The 9,044-nt window shown below is 36.2% G+C and overlaps 1 pseudogene; it reads left to right on the forward strand.

Moving 5' to 3' along the window:
* The first annotated feature begins 5,600 nt into the window (after window positions 1-5,600).
* Window positions 5,601-5,772, forward strand: LOC111825657 (annotated as a pseudogene).
* The last annotated feature ends 3,272 nt before the right edge of the window (window positions 5,773-9,044 follow it).

Raw genomic sequence — 9,044 nt, forward strand, 5'->3', positions numbered from 1 at the left:
AGGGAATTGTGGGAACTCCCAATTTATAGCCAGTTAGTCAGAAGTACAGGTGACAACTTGGTACCTGGGACTGGCATCTAAATTGGGGGTGATCTTGTGGAACTGAGCTATTTCCTTAACCTGAGGTTTGTGCACTAATTATGACACTGGTTAGTGTCATAATTGAATTGTGGGATATCCAGAGAGTTGGAGAATTGGTTAGTTGGGGGAAACTCCACATACATTTGGTGTCAGAATGCTATGAGTGTAGGAAAATGTTTTTCCCTTTAGGTAGACATACATTTCCATGGATTTATAAGTAGAAAAAAGAGTTGGTGGTTATCTGATTATATCTCCCTTATTTAAGAACTACTGGGGCCAAGGAGGGACTGGGGAGGGTTCCAGGGTGTGTCCCGTCCGTCTCGCCCAGTCCCAAATGGCCAGACCTCAGCAGCAAGCTAACCTACTGGTTGGAGCATCTGCCCCCTGGTGGTCAGTGCGCATCATACCAACTGGTCAAACGGCTGAACGGTCAGAGGGACAATTAGCATATTAGGCATATATATATATATATATATATATATATATATGTGTGTGTATATATATGTATGTAATTCACAGTAAGGAACTTACCAAAGGTCACACAGCTAATCAATGGCTGAGAAAAGGGTTGAAGGTACATCTTACTGCAGAGTTCGAATGCATCACTAGTGTAGCATAACTAAGGAAAGGTAACTGCCTATCTTACAGTAATGTAGTCAACTGTGTGCTCAAGGTCTCTTTCATATTTTTGTTGTAGCATTCACCATATTATTTTGTGACTTATTTATTTACTGTGTTTTTAAAAAAACTACTTTCAGTGTCCAGTGTGGCAAGTAATATACCTGTCAAATATGATATGTGTATCCAAAATTTGGTGAATGAAGTTAAGAAAGGGAGGGAGGGATGGAAGGAGGGAGAGAAGAAAAAAGCAGGGATGAGTAGAAAAAAGAAGGGTGAAGATGGGTAACAAGTGTGTGTGTATATATATATATATATATGTATATATATATATATATATATATATATATATATATATCCCTGATTCTGTCCTACTTTGAGCATGTATAAACTGAACTCTATTGTCCTGTGTAAACTTTCTTTAAATAATACCTGATCCAGACTATAAGCAAATAAAACACTTAAATTGTGGTTGATAGGGTATAAGGAAAGTCTAATTATTTCTCTCTACCCTCAGCTCACGAGAGTGACTTTACAGAACCACACATCACCTAGAATTCCAAGAGTATTAGAAAAACACTGAATAAGGTGGTTTCCATCTTTACAGATTGGTCAATGCCCCAGAGAGGAGGTTGGCAACCCTCAGAGTTGCAATATCTTTTCCCATAAGATATTGACTTCTCCAAAACCACATTTATCTGAATAATAACTTATTTAAAAGAGCAACAAAAGAAATTTTGTTCCATATATCAAAAAATTCTATTAATATAAAAAAATGTTCACTTCATTATAGTAATTTATAAATTAATATCTCTACCTCTTATTAGATATATATCGAAGGGGTGGTTTATACAATTGTTGATGTTGTAAGAATAAATGTTAGGGGTGGGAGGGAGAAATAGAATAGTGGGGTCTAGCTATAGTTATAAGAAATATTAATCATGCTCTGTTAACCGTGATTGTTTTGTTCTGATTAGAGAGGGACATTCTGACCTGGCTGAGAGTTATATACCCCAGGGCCTGGGCATTAACCTCAAAATGTGAAATGTGGTCCATTCTCATGGAAAAATTAACAACCTATTGCCCAAATAATGATATCCTGGAGGCACACCCTTTGCAACCCCCAGCCTGCATTAACTGTAATCTATAACCATTATACCCATTCTTATTCCTTTTGCCTACTTCCCCATGTAATCTTTGTCCTTCTACCCAATATAAGCAGCTGGTTTATTGGGGGAAGGGGGCAGAGCAGATTTTTGTGGATGAGCTTTTGCTCCTCCAAGTTGCAGGCAATATTGGAAAATAAAACACTCATATACAATTCAACCCTGTCTCAGCTTAATTGGCTCAAGTAGTGACAGGCAGCCCAGACCCATTCATTGTCCAGTTTCATAAGCACAAAGAAATCTGCTTTTAAAATTTTGTAAGCCATATGCTTACATTTTTCAGAGCATATAAAGCCATGCTATACTAGAGCATTATTATTATTGGGGTCTTTATCTTTTTGTCTATTTCCATATTCCTCTATGTATTCTATATTCAGATAACAATTTTATAAGTAAGTAGAATTTATCAATTTTGTATTCTTTAAACATGAGAAAATTAAGAGCAATTTTTCATTATCTTTTTTTTTCTTTTATCAGTGTTACTCTATTAAGAGTTTTGAGGATTACTTTCTGTTACAGCATCAAATTAAGCTAATTACTTTGAAATAGTTTAAAGTTAAAGATAAACTGAACAGCTCCAAAGATAAAGCGCATAACCACATTCTCTTGAGAAACCTCTGTTGATCAAATTTGGACTGGCTCTTAGCAGTAACAAAACAAAATCTTGAAATAGCAACAGACAAGAGTACAAAAGGGACCAGGTCATTCATGGAAGGGTCTTCCTTTGAGGTTACTCTAAATTTATTTCCGAAGCTTTAGGCAACAATAAACTTCTCTTCCTCCTCACATTTACAGTAGCATTAACTCCCAGTCTCCATCACAATAGGATGGTGTTGCAACTATAAATTCTCATCATTAAAAAGCTCCAGTTCAACTTTGCAGTGGAACACACACTATATATAAAAGCTCACCTCTCAATTCTATCTCAAAAGAAATATATCAGTTTCCAAGAGCTTTTCCTGAACTCATTGGCTGTATAGTTACAAAAATGTGCTCTGTTCACCCACTTAAGAGTTAGGTATAAAGCAAATAGTAGTACCTTGAAAATTACAACTTTAATATTCATAATAACCATTACATATGGGTGAGCCACAGGACCATGACTGGCAATGATTTGTGATTCTATAGAGTGTGTGCCCTTTGTGTGTGGAGGAATGGGTCAAACTCTTTCCATCACAGAATGATTAAGTTTGTTGTTTCATCTGAAAAATAACCACAGTAAGAAAGAGAACCAAAGTAAATACTCTGAAGCAGTTATTTGTGAAGTATTATATAGAGGAAATTCACAAATCTCAGCTACACCTAGGATTCAAGCTAGAAGCAGGAACTTGTAAAATTATTTCATTTATGAAATCCTAAAGATCCCGTTTTGTGTTCCTCACTAGTGTGAAATTTTGATTCCAAGTATGCTTATCCTTTTTTATCTGTGTATTGGAGATGTGAAATTGTAGTGATTTCTCTGAAATATTTTCACACCCTCCCCAAAAAAAAAAAACCTTTTTGAATTTCCACTATCAATAGAATCAAAGTACTCATTGTATTATGGCTTTACCTATAGCAGTGATGGCGAACCTATGACACGCGTGTCAGAGGTGACACGTGAATTCATTTTTTTGGTTGATTTTTCTTTGTTAAATGGCATTTAAATATATAAAATAAATATCAAAAATATAAATCTTTGTTTTACTATGGTTGCAAATATCAAAAAATTTCTATATGTGACCCGGCACCAGGGTTAAGTTAGGGTTTTTCAAAATGCTGACACGCCGAGCTCAAAAGGTTCACCATCACTGACCTATAGTATAATAAAAAACATTATTCCCTATCAAGCCTTATGTAGGTTATTCTATTTTTAGTAATGATTATTCCTATATCAAGTACTGAGTTTTTTATTTTTTTATAATTTGTATCTTACTACAAAATGGGTGTGTGTGTGTGTGTGTGTGTGTGTGTGTGTGTGTGTGTTTTCTTGGAGCCTCATTTAACAGTTGGCTTACATGTTAAGGAAAACCCACATGTTAATGGCAGCACATGACTGCTGAGATCAGAAGAGAAAGGACGCTCCTATGGAAGCAATTACCCTCAAGACATGTTTGGAACCAAGAGGCATAAAAATAGCGGTTCATCAAACAGAAGGAAGAACTTTTTAAGCTGAATTTAGAATGTCAAGATCCGGAACTGTAAATTACATGATCTACAAGACATTTAGTTGTGGCACGAAAAATAAGCATAAACTTTAGACAATCTTTAGACAAATTCTGACTCGCTAATTCTCATAGTGTGACTAATTTTTGCATTGTGACTATAAGTAAATCGAAAACCACTTTTTCAATGGATTTCTTTTTTATCTTTCATGTAACATCTTATTTGTGGCATGAAGGAAGAAGACTGGTGAAAACAGATTCAATCTTTTGCAGCTTTACCAAATGCCTGCCCACTAATCATAAGCAAATGTGCCCTTTATTCTTTAAATCTACTGGGAAAGTAACCATTTCTAATGAAGTAAATGAGTTTTATCCAATATAAAGATATCAGCCTCTCCCCGACTTTACACACAAATCTAGTAATTTTCCTTGCTTGATATAGTATTTAGTACTAACTTTCTCCCAGAGGTCACTTTAGAAATATATGAAAAAAGTGCAAACATTATTTTATAATCAATATATATAATTCTAGCTTTAATTTACTATGCCTATCTTAATAATAAGATACATAGTAAATGGGTGATATGTGACTACAGCTATTGCCTAAAGAAAATGCAAAATATATATATATATATATATATATATATATATATATATATTACTTTTAAAAGGTCAAAAGGAGCCTTGGTAACTTTGTTCATTTTTAAAATTCTGTTGTTTAGCTTCACAAAAGAAATGTAATTACAAAGTGTTGATTGTGAGGAAAGAAATTAAGGAAAATACAAATAAGTATAAGCATATACTGTGTTCAAGGATAGGAAAAATTAACATCATTAAAATGTCCAGACTACCCAAAACAATCTACAGATTCAACACAATTCCCATTACAATACCAATGGCATATCTCACAGATTTAGAATATTCCAAAAACTTATATGGAACCAAAAAAGACCTCGAATAGACTCAGCCATCTTGAAAAAGAAAAGTAAAGTTGTAGGTATCACACTACCTGATATCAAACTATACTACAAGGCCATAGGAATCAAAACAGCATGGCATTGGCCCAAGAAGAGGCATCTAGATCAATGGAATAGAACACAGAGCTCAGAAATAAACCCATGCCTTTCTGCTCAATTAATATTTGACAAAGGAGACAAGAACAAACAATGGAGTAAAGACAGTCTCTTCAATAAATGGTGGTGGGAAAATTGAACATATAGATGCAAAATAATGAAAGTAGATCACCAACATACACCATACAAAAGAATAAACTCAAAATGGATTAAAGACTTAAATGTAAGTCGTGAAAGCATAAAAATTCTAGAAGAAAACATAGACAGTAAAATTTCAGTCATTTTTCGAAGCAATATTTTTGCTGATATATTCCTTGGGCAAAGGAAACAACAGAAACAAATGGGACTTCATCAAACTAAAAAGCTTTTGCACAACAACAGAAACTATCAATGAAATGAAAAGGGAACTCACTAAATGGGAAAAGATATTTGCCAATGATACATCCGGGTAATTTCCAAAGTGTTGATTCAAACATTAGTGTTGATCTAACCACCCATTACTATTAAAAGGTAGTTGAATCGCTTTTTGGCCTTTTGGCTAAGATCAAGTGTAGCAAAAGATAGTTGACATACAATATTATATTAGTTGCAGGTATACAACATAATGATTCTACATTTATATACCTTATGATGTGACCACCAGTATATGTCTAGTAACTATCTGTCACCATATAAAGCAGTGGTTCTCAACCTGTGGGTCGCGACCCCTTTGGGGGTCAAACGACCTTTTCACAGGGGTTGCCTAAGACCATCGGAAAACACGTATATACTTACATATTGTTTTTGTGATTAATCACTATGCTTTAATTATGTTCAATTTGTAACAATGAAATTGGGGGTCACCACAACATGAGGAACTGTATTAAAGGGTCACGGCATTAGGAAGGTTGAGAACCACTGATATAAAGTTATTACGATTTTTAGATGCATTTCTTATGGCAAGCATAGTGATATAAACGATCTTTAGTTACTCTGCCCTTTGTATTATTTTCTGATGTGTTTATGTTACAAGTGGCTAAAAAGTACTTCAGAATTGAATCCCTTTCCAATTGGGGAAAGTGAGGCAATGGGCAAGGTTGAGGAAAGTTGTGTGTGAGGAATATTTAGGATCTCTTAGTGAATATAGTTTTTTTATCTCAGTGTGGGATGGCAGGTGTTCTGAGTTCCTGTTGCAGGGAGCACAGGGAAGTTTGTTCTCTAAAAGAGTTATTAATAATACACATTTATGACTCAACTTTCTATAAAGGAGCTAGAGCACAGCTTAGAAAATAGCACTGTCCTTTGCTTGCCAAGCACCTAATTAAATGGGCATGGTATTGTGTCTACAACTTGGTGGACAAGCATTGTTGAGGGAGAATGTAATGCCCTGCCCTTTCCCTAATTCTAATTCATACATTTTCTTATCCATCAAAACAGTTTCACTTATACTCCTCACAACTGATTTTTCTTGCCTCCTATTTCATGGAGAAAATGAAAGTGAACATGCATGAATACACTCAATTTTCCACCAACAAATCTACATGCCTACCTATCCTTAAATCCATTTCTCTCTTCCTTCCTGTCACAAGGCAGTATGTGCCCCATATATTCATAGAATACCTAATACCTTTATGACCTAATACCTAATACCTTAGACTCCACCTCCTAGGCCCATTCCAAATCCATCTGTTATGTGGTTATTCCCTCTCTACCTCTCTTTAAATTTGATTTTCTTATTTCAGCAAACAAGCTCACTTAAGTTTCCATAATACAACTAAATTAAAAGGTATTAGGTCATGAAAGGTATTAGGTATTCCTGCTTCTACTATCTATTTTCTATACCTTACCAAAAATATTCTTAAAAATTGCACTTCCCTCCTTAAGACAATCTAATTGCTTCCTGTTGTGCAAAGATATAAATTCCTGCCCTAACCAGTTTGGCTCAGTGGATAGCATCAGCCTGCAGACTGAAGGGTCCCAGGTTCGATTCTGGTCAGGGTCATGTACCTTGGTTGCGGGCTCAATCCCCAGTAGGGGGTGTGCAGGAGGCAGCTGATCAATGTTTCTCTCTTATCGATGTTTCTAACTCCCTATCCCTCTCCCTTCCTCTCTGTAAATAACCAATAAAATATATTTTTTTAAAAGCTATAGACTCCTTACTATAGACAACAGGATCTGTATGATCTAGTCCCTTATTGTCCTCTAACATCCCCTTGTATTACTCATCCTCACTACAGTACATGCTGTAACACACTGCTCATCTTAAATATCTTGAATGCCCTTCAATGTTTATAGCAGGCCCCTGGTATATGTTATTTTTCTCTATCTGAAAAGTCCTTCCATTGACTTGCAGACAGATTTCATCCTTTTCATTCTTTATCTTTTATCTCAAATATAGCCTACATAAAGTTTTTCCAGCTTATCTCATCTAATTTGTGCTTATTTTGCAAATCTGTTCTCTATTTCAGCCATTTGCTTCCTTTATAGCACTTAGCAGCTATCACAATTATTTCATTTATTTGTCACCTAGAATATAAGTTCTATGAAAGTGAGAATAGCATGGTACATGACATATAATGCTCAAATAATTTTATTGCATGGATTAATGATTGGAAGATATGGAATATTTGTAAGTATATTCCCACTCCAACAAACTGGGATGATATGAGAGGGACACATTAATCAAAAAACTCCTCCCTTACTGAAGCCAGACCTTAGTCCTGGAGTTGTACATCTCCACCATCAGGCTCATCTAGAGAATCTGATATGGGGACAACAGTAAAGTTAGGAAGCAGTAAATCTACTATTATATCCCTGAAGCATAGCAAATAAGAACTTATCCGTGTAGTCTTCTGTACTCATCTGTAATCCCCGTGTGAAATCAAAGCACATTAGAAATATAACAGATATAGTGGTGGTATTTTCATGGTTGCTGACTCCCTTTTCTTTTTAAAAAAAAATGTATTTCTATTGACTTCAGAGAGGAAGGGAGAGAGAGAGAGAGAGAGAGAGAGAGAGAGAGAGAGAGAGAGAGAGATGGAAACATCAATGATGAGAGAGAATCACTGATCAGCACCAGGGATCAAGCCTGCAACCCAGGTATGTGCCCTTGACCGCAATCGAACCCAGGACCCTTCAGTCCACAGGCTGATGCTCTATCCACTAAGCCAAACCAGCTGGGGCTTATTCCCGTTTCTTACCAATGACTCAATTTTTTTAAACGTGAACAAATGATACATTATAGAATTGTACGCTTGAAACCTTTATAATTGTATTAACCAATGTCACCCCAATAAATTCAATAAAAATATTTTTAAGTCTGAAGGTTACCATATGGTGTGTGAAGGAGGGGCTTGACCACAGAGCCCTTCACAGGTATCCATGCTGCTCACATCTCCCTGCAGGTGGTCTGCATAAATTTATGTGGTCACACATAAATTAGCCAGGTAGAATTGAGATGAACCAAAGGTAAGTATCCCAAGGAAGTCAAACTCCAGCTTCAGCCTGAGAAGCAACAATTGTTAGTGGAAACCTTCTGATGCCTTAGTTGCCCAGTTAACCATTCATAGTGAACCTCCGAAGGAGGAGGACTGAACAATGGTTCAGATCAGAAGTTACTCTGCAACAGAAATAAGACAGAGCCAGACAAGTAGTTCAGAGGATAAATGAAGGTAAATACAAGGCACCAAGCAAAGCCTGGAACATAATCAGAAGACATAAACATAGATGTGCCAAAGACAAGCAGGATTAGCAATGATAAAAAGACTAAATCCACTGACTGGTTCTCCAAAGTCCAGGGGCATCTCAGATGTGAACAGAGAAGTCAACTGAAGTTATATGAATAGCCCTAGCTGGTTTGGCTCAGTGGATAGAGTGTCGGCCTGCAGACCAGAAGGTCCTGGGTTGGATTCTGGTCAAGGGCACATGCCCGGGGTTGCAGGCTTGATCCCCAGTGGGGGGTGTGCAGGAGGTAGCCAATCAAT

Source organism: Myotis lucifugus, unplaced genomic scaffold (genome assembly GCF_000147115.1).
Source record: "Myotis lucifugus unplaced genomic scaffold, Myoluc2.0 scaffold_35, whole genome shotgun sequence".
NCBI classification, from domain to species: Eukaryota; Metazoa; Chordata; class Mammalia; order Chiroptera; family Vespertilionidae; genus Myotis; species Myotis lucifugus.